Source organism: Pectinophora gossypiella, chromosome 10 (genome assembly GCF_024362695.1).
Source record: "Pectinophora gossypiella chromosome 10, ilPecGoss1.1, whole genome shotgun sequence".
Taxonomy (NCBI): domain Eukaryota; kingdom Metazoa; phylum Arthropoda; class Insecta; order Lepidoptera; family Gelechiidae; genus Pectinophora; species Pectinophora gossypiella.
The window spans coordinates 6,629,360-6,641,925 of NC_065413.1; positions in this window are offsets into that span (position 1 = coordinate 6,629,360).

Genomic DNA, 12,566 nt, shown 5'->3' on the forward strand with positions numbered 1-12,566 from the left:
TACCTATCCTCTGCCATTTATTATTTTAAATCTGTTGCGCTGTTGTTGTTGGGGAACAGAGCCTGGAAAGTCCGTCATTGTTATGTACGCCAGTCGTAGATACATAATAATTGTATGAGGAAATATCAAAGTGAAATATAGAGGGCCTATTGTCTTAACTTTTGTACCGGGTGAGGGCCCTCAGACTCTCTATCTATCCGACCAAGCAGTTTATGCTATTTGGGCTAAATCTACAATAAGTCACGACATAAAATAGTTATAAGTATAGAATGGGAAAAAAAGTTGGCTGTCCATTTCGACAGTGTGTATACCAACGGCAGAGGAACATTTGAAAAGAAAGCAAGTTCCCGTCGGCTCTTTGTTCACGAATCGCGTAGCTTACGTTACACTCGAATGGTTAAATGTGAATGCTCCCTTGACTTTTGATGCATTGTGCATAGACGACATTTTGAATGCACACTTGTTTGAAGAAGACTTCGGTGTTGTTCTGTGCTAGGTTATTCTCTAAAGGCTCTAATTTAAAACAATTTTCGTGTTTTCTGGAAAACGTTGCAGTGGAATATCGAAGTATTTTTCGTTTAAATAAGTACGCCCCAAATATTTAATATTATATTAACTCTTTGAAATATTGAATATTCACTCTTGCCAAATTTCCGGTCAGTGGGTACACAGAGCGAAACAATAATAATATATTATCTTGTTGAAATTTAAAACAAATAACCAACACGAAAATTTAATGTTGGAAGTCTTTTGTTGTTTTATGTAGCAGTACCTACGTGTTCCTCTTAAACTCGTTTGTTAAGTTTTGAAGATAATGAAGATATTTTTAAATGTTCAACCTTATTACTTCTCTAACACTACAGTTTATTGTGCTTCAGTCTTCACCATCTACTACTATTTGTTTCCTAAAAGCTCCTAACAAACATTCCAATGATACGTTTTTTATTCACCTCCATATTTGTAGACGAGTCGGTTACACTTCGTCTTCTTTGCATATCCAAGCACTCAGAAATCATTTACGCAGTTAGAAGGGCGGCGTACACATTTTACGGATCCATAATTCATGTTGAAACTCCAGAGACTAAACTCTATGCTTCTATCATAAGTGCTGAATAAGTTAGTGACAACTTTCCCTTGTAAGTCGGTTTGTTGCTTGCTTCAGGATTGACTATCTTGTCAGCTTGTGATGTTGATATTTATGGACGCGAATAATGTTATTTTTGTTATTCATATATTTCTATAAACGGTTTAACTGACATTTGGAGATAGGATATTTATTATCGCGATATTCCGTTAGGGTGAAGTCAAGGTGACACCGAAACTTTTACGTCGTTTTCTTGTTTTTATCGATTATTTACTTTAAGTCTTACTTCTTCTATCGTGTGGGTTGTGGGGTGGATTACCAACCCTGGTGTCAGGGTTACTATTGAACCGCCAAAGGCCCCTGACATGGCTCAAGTATATATCAGCATCAGTAAGTAGTAACCGGGACCAACGTTTAACGTGCCTTCCGAAGCACGAATCATCTTACTTTCGGATAATCAGGTGATCAGCCTGTAACATACTAACAAAACTAGGGATTACAAAGTGATTTTCGTGATATGTCTCTACCGGGATTAAACCCGGGACCTCCAGATCGTGAGCCGAACGCTCAAACCACTGGACCACTGAGGCCGTTAAGTCCGCAATCTAGAGTCTGTGAAAAAGAGCATTTTTCTAACAGTGTCGCTATTTGGTGTGATATAAGATATTATAACATACCATCTCAGAATCAAAAATATTTTGCATCACAGTTTCTCTAAAACTCCTAACTTGTGATAAGTTCGAATGTCTACTTACATGTCAGTCGCCGTGTCACAACATATCGCATCATTCACATTTTATAAGAAGGATCTATTTCATCTTTAGCTGCATATCCATATCAAAAGTGATCATTTGGTATTCCTTCCTTCAACTTCAGACATCAAAATTACATTGAGCTATGAGGAGGGCATCAAATTGATGACATTACATGTGCAGGCTTCTTTGACGAGGTGTTGCATTATTAAGTCACGTTTCAACTGGAGGCAACACCTTCAAGTTTGAGACTTTAATGAGTCCTACATATATAATGTTTTAGTAGATTGCACATGGACATTCGATTAAGCACAGCTGAAGTTTTGATTGGTAGCAAATGTTCTTGTAACCTGCGTAAGCGGTTTTAAACGCTTTCGTAGTCTAACTTTGAGGTACTGTAAACTCACAATGAAAAGTTATCTGAAGACGGTTTGTGAAAGAAAACTAAATACTTAGTGATTTATGCTGCTTATCATATAAGTAAGTCAAATATTGAATCATATCTGCCCAATATAATGCAGCGATGTGTTTGTTCGATCGATGTAAGAAAGTATTTTCATGGAGTGTCTTGGACATCAAACCTAATACTTGTAGTGTAGACATGCGTCAACACACAAGGCCCTTCTGCAGATGATCAAGTTTTAATACAATGCTCGTACACGCTATCTGTGGTTCTCCTCGTTAGTCTACTGGAAGTCTCACAGGCCTACTGGAAGAAATTTCTGTTAGAAATAAGTTGTGCTTTTTGTCTCTCTTTTTGTCGTCATATTGTGTTTCTGTCATCCTGTAAATTAGTTATTAAATAAATCATCTTCACTTTAACCCTTTTCTGACGTCTCTATTGGAACACTCATGTATCTGACACCATGCCATCGTTTTGGTGGTGGATCAACTAGGTCCACTGTCACGTGTCCTTCGCCACAAACTGAAATTGGAAAACATTACGTTACGTACCAAACAATATCTGTCAAAACAGTAATATAATATGAAAAATGAAACAAAATGATTAGGATGATTGATGTGAGTGGTGTATATTTTGTAATTGCGAAGCTTTGCGTGCTCAAAGTTACGCGTTTATACGTTTTAATGGCATTCGTCATTTTTCACTCGGTTCTCGTTCCCTTGATTGATGCCGGAATTTATTAAGTTTTTTTATCTTGGTTTATATTATATCTAAAGGCATTTAAGCAATAGTTGTTAGCGACGTGGGGTAAATGTTTAATGACGAATGAGTAACGCTTTAAGCGTACAGCCGAGGGCGTTACGATTAGCGTAATCAGCGTAACTATACAGGGTGTTCGTGACATCGTAACGAAAACTTTGAAGGATGATTCAGACCATGATTCTGACTTGATATCAAGTGGAATTTTCCGTCGCAAGAGTATGGGACTGAAAATAATTAAAATAAACACAATAATTTTCAAGAATTTTCCGACAGCAAATTCCACTTGATATCATGTCAGAATCATGGCCTGAATCATCCCTCTCAGTATTCGTTACGATGCTCATTATTCTGAGTTAAAATCAAGTAGAATTTTCCATCGGAAAAGTATTAGAATTGAAAATAATTAAAAAAAACTAAAAAAAAAACACGAATTTTGCGTCGGAAAATTCCACTTGATATTAACTTAAAATCATGGTGTGAATCATCCCCCTCAGTACTCGTTACGATGTCACTAACAATATTTAAACAATGGAGTTTGAACCTTAAGCTCATATAGTACGGTCAGTGTTGTTACATAAGAAATCATTCGCCCTAAGAGCGCTTTATAATGTATGCATGCATGCTCTAAAATGCCTAATATATTAGTGAACTTCCTGTAAGCTCTACAACTCTAGTCATAGAGGCGGCCAATTAGCTCGCGACAACAAACACTTTAGAACCCAACGTATTTCCTCATTCAGCGCTTATATCGCTATCGCCCTACAAAAATATAATCGTCTCAGGTGTCGCCCTGAGCCGAGGTTCGCGTCCAACAGGCCTGTTGTCTTATATTTTGTACCTCAGTGCTCCCTGTTTGTCTGGCTAACTAGTTAATGCCATTTGCGGCAAATCTACGATAAGTCACGTACTGTCGATCGTACATGACTAAAACACGTTTAACTTAGCCTAACTCCTAAGTTAGGCTTTAAATTTTAGACAATTGTAGAGTGCTTCCTCCCTGCCTAATCACTCTTAAAATAAGAGTCTATTATAGCTATCCTTACCGAATAAAAACTGGCTTTTCTAATACTTTTAATATTGTCTTTCATTTTGCGGCTTGAACAAAGTAGTTCCATTCTCTCAATGGGCACGCAGTTGAACTTAAATTGCTCGGTCAGTACAAACTTTTGTAATGTAACAAAGTTCAGTTAGCACTACAAAACGTTCCCAATTTAGCCATTTTGCTTTCTACTTCAAACGCAGTGGGACTACAGTGTTTTGCAGGAAGAAAAAGATTTAAACAGAATTGGATTTTCCTCTAAGTTTTAAACGACGTTTATTATGTAGCTTTTAGTTGTCCAAAAGATGCATAAATAACATGATTAAGAACTATATTTCTGTTCATACTCATAATATTCGGTGTTTGACAGTCTGGCCAAGTAATTAATGCCATCTGCGGAAAATCTACAATAAGTCACGTCAAAAAAAAAAGGTGTTTGACCATGTAAAAATGATTACAAAATCAAGTTATCAACGTTGGGAAAGACTCACAATATGATGTCTCCAATAGGTACTGGGTTTTAAATGCCTTTCAGTCTTGTGAATGCAAGGATCGTAAATTATATCGCACTAACTGGAGACTAACTGGAAACCGTCGAAACAAACATTACATTTGTTCCATTCATCGAGCAACTAACGCCAAAGGTTCTAGCCCCAAAAGCGATCCTTGCATTCACAAGACTGAAAGGCGTTTCAAACCCGTGGAATAGTTGGCGTTTGCCTCAATACGTCACGTTTAAATTGCGTAGGAGTACCAAAGCACCGAATTGACGTGCGAGAATGAAAGAGTGGATTCGTAAAAGGCTTTGGATTGAGAATGCCGAGTCATCGCGCGTCGAGTGCCTGTGTCGGCTGGTAGTGATGACGTGCAATAACTACCTAGTGCTGTGCCTGGGAAGTATTTGTCCTTTCTAATTATTATGAATAATAATAAAACACTTTATCGCACACACATTCACAGGACATTTACGGGAATAACTCTTACCTACTAAAGGGGCTAAAAGGCGAATTCATACAAAGATAAAAATTTAATTTTTGTTGTTTTTGCGATGATGTATACTGAAAAACTTTTGAGTAAAATATATAAATTATAAATACACAAAAATATCTGATGGACTGAGAGTAAATTATCCACGCTATTATTAGGCGATATCCTGACAACATACACAGGTTATCATAATAGATATTTATCATAATTGTGGCTGCAAATTGTCTCTTGGTGATTTGAGGTCCTCTTTATATGTTTATTTATTTTATCCGATTAATAATGCATATATAGAAACAGTAACAATATAGACGCACAAACTGAACAGAAAGCAGAAACATTATATGTTTTATGATAAACTATTTCTATTCTATTCTAAACAACAGAGAAAAGAAGCTCGGTGAGGTGTGGGCACTTATATCATCTTGCGATGGATATTCCTTTGACTACCTCATTTAGAAATAGTCGTGAGATTATGTTATGTTATGTTATGATCAATGATGTTATGTGTAGGCAATATCATTTTATTTGATATCCGATCCTCTACATACGTTTAGTGTGACAACCCTACGATCACACGGTAAGAACTACTGCCTAATCTTGCACGGGATCTCAAAAGCCGTGCATGAAAGCGTCGCGGGTGTCTCGGCGTCTGATGAAAAACGCGGTGGAGTGTTGCCAGTCTTTAATATTCACCCTTTTCTTTGTCTACGGCGATTGACGAAAATCGTGGGAGTGCACAAGGGTGTTCTAGGACTAAGCAATTTGTTTCCTCTACGTAAACGCAGCTGGTGTTAAAGTGTATATTGTATGCTTACATTTTGTGAGTTAAAGAGATGCTTTATGTTTATAAACCCCTTGTCTGTCGAGATACCAGACACAATAATGTTTTTTTAGTCTAGTCTCAACATTTTAAGGGTTAGTAAAGGTGTCCATGGTTACAAGTAAGAACTTTTTTATAGGATGAAACTTTAAAATATGAGGCCAATTAAATCAAAGGCTGAGTAAAGGTTGAGTATGTATTTTGTCAAGGTCGACTAATATTCTACGTATATTACATAGGTAGTAATTTCAAGTCAAGATCGATATGGGGCGTTTAGCTGCCTCTGATTTTAAAGGCCTCATGATTTGCTGGAAATTAATGAAAACAAAACATGCATTTTTTTCATTGTTAATTTAGAAAACCTACCTAAAGATACTTACCTATATAGATATTTTTCTATTATGATACGAATCCCGCATTTAGTAAATATCCCTCGACATCTACCTAAGAGTTTTTCCTAAGAGTTACTAAGTACTTCATCTAACTTGTTATGAAAAGTTTATAAAACTTTACCTACATTACTTACATAGTGGCAAAGTAATCTGGAAGTCAATCAAAGTTGCATTGTAGATAGCGATCTTATTTCACTGGCAAGCAGACATGTTTGATTTTCAGCCAGTTTAATTTAGTCTTAGAAAAGTAAGATTGAGAATACATTATAGAGTGTCAGTATTTAATAAGTATAAGTACTATATGCCCCGATTCCTGCAGACTCCTCCCAAGTTATACCCGTCATTTTCTTATTCGCCGAAAAGGAAAGGGACGGATGATTGACAAAGGTTATTTTTTAAATGAATAAGAGATAAATTATTAACCTGGGTGAATAGAATAAGCATCCCGCTGATATTCAACCTGTTTGACGTGTGCTGTCAACTTAATTATGTCGGGATTTTATATACAATTTTTTCCTAATATTGACGTGGGGTACAGATTATTTTTGCCTGTCGATTGCCCGTCCTGTGGCATAAGAAAACTGGATTCAGCACCATAAATAGGTACTATTATTTAAACATCATCATGATCAGCCCATTAACGTCCCCACTGCTAGGGCACGGGCCTTCCCTATTGATGGTAGACCTTAGGCTACAATACATTATCTTATGTTATAGGTACGAAGATATGATATGTTAAACTGTTCATCATCAGCCGTACGACGCCCACTGCTGGGCATAGGCCTCCCCCAAGGATCTCGTTATACTGCTTATAAATAAATTTCAGGATTGACCATTGAACTTGGCACCCATTTAGATCTCACTTCTTTTGTCGGTGAAGTCAACAACCAAGGCATTTATTGAACTTGGCTTTCATTTCACATGTATGTTTTTGATTCGATTAGTATTTCATGTAGTGTAGTGTGATTCAATTTATATTTTTTCTTTACTGCTGCCATCTGTTGGTTATTTCGTTAAACATTTCTAAACTAGATTTCGGTAAACTCCATGTTGTTCTGATGTTGAAAAGTACAAGTGAGCGCCATCTAGTTGTGTTTTCCGAAAGTACAGGGAAGCTCCAGGACCCCTTGGTTCCTCGGGGCGCGTTCCTGGTTGTATGTTTGCTAGTTCCCATGATTGACGATAGGTGGACATAGAATAATACTTCCAAGTACTTAGAATAATGTGCGACTTTTCAAGCTACATTTCCAAAAAAAAAATTGATGACGCTGTACAGATTTGCCTTCGTTTAACCTTCTAATTTCATGGATAACAGACATAAGCAACTTTTATCTTTGTTTTTGGGTAAGTATAGATGATGACCCCTGTTATTACACCCAGACATAAAGTGAAGCAATGTAGGTAGCAACATAATTCTTTACGTCTGATCCAAATATCAAGCAATAAAAATTTAGATGAAACAGCAATGACAAAATAATTAGGTAATTATCACGTAGAATTCGAACAGTGCCATCTACATTTTGGGAACGTAGCCTAGAAAGTACCTGATTATGAAATTACAAAACGACCTAATGTCTGTGAAAAATACAAATCATCGTATTTTTAAAGCTTTGAGGTAACGCCTTAGCAAAAAAGCGTGATAATTATTTAAAATTAATGAGAAAAGAATTCTTTTGTCTTTTGCAATAATAAAACGTGTTAAATGAGGGCAAAAAATTACTGAGGCAATTATTCTACGGGTCGAATACGGTGTGCTTCAAAACGTTCTGAGACAAAGAAAAATAATAAAAAAGTTGGTAAGTGTAATTCGAAATTGCCCGCCAAGGGTTCTCTTATCAAAGTGAAATGGAAATGAAATTAAAACGTTGTGAAGTCAAGCGAGAGTTGGATTAAATTAAATGTTCTTAAATACCATTTGATAATTTTGTATTCTTCTTCATTGTCCATTATACAGGGTGTTAGTGACATCGTAACAAAAACTTTGAGAGATGATCCAGACCATGATTCTGAGTTGATATCAAGTGGAAATTTCCGTCGCAAAATTATTGATCTGAAATTAAGGGGGTCCCATCGCTCAGCAACAGTAGATGGCGTAAGTGTAACGGTGATCAAAATTATTATTTTTGTCATAGAAAAACTAAACTAAATGAGCTCTACACCTTTTTGCCACTACTTGAAGGTCTCGAGAACCAACAAACGATAAAAATATTATAAACGACGACGACTTCCACGCGATCATGCGTAAGCGCTGTGCGTCTCTGTTGCGCCGTGCGCGTGCCAGCCCCAACACCATCATGAGCGCATTGGTGGACCGGTACGACTCGCCGCTGCTGAACCGCTGGGTGCGATTGCACACTGTCACATAGTTGCCCGCGGCTTCGGTGATTCGGGCCGGCCTCATGTGGTTTATTTTTATGTTGTTCGTCTTTCGAATCTGTTACTAATACTAGGTTAAGCTTTTTGTTACTAACTAAATATGGACTAGTTTCCGAAATAAATATTTTGAATTTGATTTTGAATTTTTGAATAAATCCTTTCTATTTTCTTCAGGTTTACTCTGGCTCTGGGTTATGGGTCGTAATAAATCAGTTAGTATATTGAAAAGTAAATGCCGACGAATGTTTACTCTAAAATGAGCTAATGTGGTAGGTGATGCAAAATTTTAAACTCATTAATGAGATTTCGGACAGCGTTCAATAGGTTAGAGCAAGGGGTCATAAACTGCCTATATACGTCCCACTGCTGGGCACAGGCCTCCCCTCAATCAACCGGAGGGGGTATGGAGCATACTCCACCACGCTGCTCCACTGCGGGTTGGTGGAGAGCAAGGGGTATTTTACCGTATCTAGTAAGCAGATTATTTGTTTATTGGCGAGACATATGGCATTAACTACTTGGATGGACAACCGAGAGGGCTGAGAAGGTAACAAGTCTGAGGGTGCCTAGTTGGAAGCCAATCTCGGTGCAGGGCGTTGTCTAAGAGGATGGTACGGTCACGAGTACTAATTACTACACTTTGAAACCATGTCGTATTAACTTTTTTGACAAATTAAACCGTAAGTCTCATTAAATGTCAAATATGATCGTGCGACAGGGTCCTAAAGTGGGTACATAATATTGCTCATGACTGTACGTGCACTAACCCTTTACTAATCAAACACCTGTATATGAGGCCTTCCACACAACCTGAATGAGGGTTATGGAGCATTATCATACTCAACCAACACGCAGTTGTTGTACTACTCGATATAAAAACAATCGTGTATTTTAAATAAGAAGCTCAGTAAATTGTCTTCAACCAGGAACCCTAAAAATACATTGAAGGCATTCACAAAGGCCCCCAACGCCTTTTGGCGCTAAGGAGGCTATGGAAATAAAACAGCTGCTACGCATTAAAATAATTTTCCCTTTGTGCCCATTGTTTTTTCGCATAAGTATAGCACTGACAATATTTTCATCGTTATTTTCCTAAGGGCCCGTTGAGTGTCATCGTTGATAATGATCATTTGGAATTTTCTTTTGAAATACCTCATATTGCGAGTTTCTTTGGTATAATTTCAAACGTTTTTGTGTGAACATTTCAATTAAATGGTCTAAAAAGAAAATTGGGAAATTTATTCTAGGACTCATCATTATCATCAATTTAAGAGCCACGCTCTTGTCGGTGCAGCATTTTCCATGCTACTTTTTAAGGAAAAATAGTGCAGTGGTTTCCCTCTTGCCTTCCGCCCAAGTTCTAGGACTAAGCGAAAAAAAAAAACATGTCTTAGTAATTTTCTTTTGCGCAGGGTGTTCAAATTGATATTGTAGCTACATAATTATTTTAATTTACAGTTCCACAACTAAAAAGGCCTCGCTATAATGTGGGCTAAATTAAATATCGTGAAAATTCCTAGTACCTAATTCGGTTTGTAGATAACCTATTATGTATGTGGTTAAACTGGTTGCGCTAATAACTATCTATAAAACATAACAGATACAAACAGCCTATTTGCGTCCTACTTCTGAGTACACTAAGTTTTATAATTTAAAGAAAGATAAAACATTACTTACATTACCATTTTATAGAATAAGTACCTGTGTTAATTTCTACCAATATTTTGGAAATAGAGTTGAAAATGTTTGAAACGAACACTAATAATTCAGCTGAACCAATCCTCAAGTCAAAGACAGGTTTCATCTGCAATTAGCTATCGCGATTGCAATACTCCGTTTCAATTAAAATAGCTCGAGGTATTTTCGGCTTGCAGTCTGCAATATTCTAAGCTTTTGACTAAGTAATGCGAATCAACGATGTCAGAACTTTCATATAGTTTTGGTGCTCGGTTAGGTGTGCGCATGAAAATACTTATTTTATTTAATTACTTATTTAAAAGACGAGCAAATTACGTTTTAGCCGCAGACGGAGGGTGAAGAAGAGAAACTAGAATCACATAGAATGGAATTATATTTAAAATCTATATTGTAAAGACCTAAACCTAACTAACTTAGGTGCGAATGAGTCCGATGTTACGACTACACTGAATTTGACTTAAAAACTATTTTACATTATGGCTAAATCGAGGTCACAATTTGGTGGCATGATTGACGTCAGCGCATCGCGTTCATGCGCTGGCTCACTGTTCCATTAATTATGCTGACTTGAACTCGTGGAACCACGCTGGCCACGGCGTACGGGTGTGATGGTAGGCGAAGGTACCGGTTACGTAACAAGCACAACAGTTAACAATCAAAACAGCAATTACTAATACTTGCTTTAAAGAGGTACTCAGGCCCGAAAAAGCGGGAATTTACTACACTACGTAGACAGTGTAAGGCCTAGTGGTAAATTGTAGCATAAAGCGGTGATCACAGTAGGTCTTATTGGTCGCAGTGATACATCGCATAAAAGACCTGTGAAGACCCCAACTTCAAAATAGAAATGTTTGCAGTTGTATATAAAATTCCGCGCTCTATCCCGCTTTACCGACTCTGTTTACCGCGTGTATTTCGACAGTGATGCGGTTGATTTATTTCCACTTTGTAATGTATTATGCAAGGTAGTAGTAGAGACGTTTTTACAATAAAATACCAGACAATATTATATGACAAGATGAACTATGTACCCTCATTTTTACCTCACCGAGCTTTCTGTTAGACCAATGTGATAGATAGATAACTGTGTTAGTTGAAACTGTACTAAAGATAAATTGATAACACATCCATTAAATAAAACTTGACGTGTTTAGTTTAGTCCCATTGAAACAAATGACAATTAAAAATATGTATATAATACCTTCACATAATTTGCAACTAGAGCTTAAATATTTTGATAATGTTAGACTGCTATCGAAAACCGCTTTGATCATGAAATCACCTGTCATTTTATCATGGCAACTTCCTTATACATGTTCAATGAATCGTATCATTTTGAGTTAAGATTATCTGAGGAAGGTGTACTAAACAAGGTAAGAAATGCTTGAATTTTATCTACTCCCACGCTATCTGGGGGTGTATTGTTGCTAGACAATATTCAATGGGTGTGTCTACTCTTAGGCAGTTACAAATAAAGAGTTAAAACCATAAAAGTCTATTGAATTTTTTGTACCATAATAAAGGCAAAGTTTCGTAAGATGAAGACCTACCCTACTACGTACTGACTAGTCATGAGCCATGACAGACAAGGAAAAACAGGCAGAATGAAAATCGTCGACGCCTTCGATCATTCGAAGCGCCAAAAAAATCTAACTGCCGTTATAATGCTTAATCTATACTACTATGCTTTGCTATAGCAAAGCCTTCCGAAGCACGGATCATCTTACTTTCGGACAATCTGGTGATCAGCTAGTAATGTCCTAACCAAACTACAAAGTAATTTTTGTGTAATCGAACTCGGGACCTCCGGATCGTGAGCCCAACGCTCAACCACTGGACTACGGAGGTCATTAATGTTTCCTTGAAAATATAACTATGTGAAATACGAGTAGGTCAAATAATCTTAAACAGGACGCACCACAAGTTTTGGCAAATGGAGGTTCAAAACGGGTCCCTCTAAATACCCCGAAACTCCATCTCAGGACTCCCTGCTAGATCGTAGCTGTGATAAAATGGATTGCCTCTTATCTCAAGAAGGGTGGACTTCCATTAGTCACAATATCTTTATTTGGGATAGAACTAACGTCTGTCCCTTTGCGTAGGTATGTTGTCTATTTATCGACTGTATCACTATAAATTGTAATCCCATTATCCTCAGATTTAATAGCAAGAAAATAAACAAAAATCGAATCTACTTAAAGTTAATTACAGTTAAGGAACAATTCTTCTATCGAGTGGGTTTTGAGGTCTTTG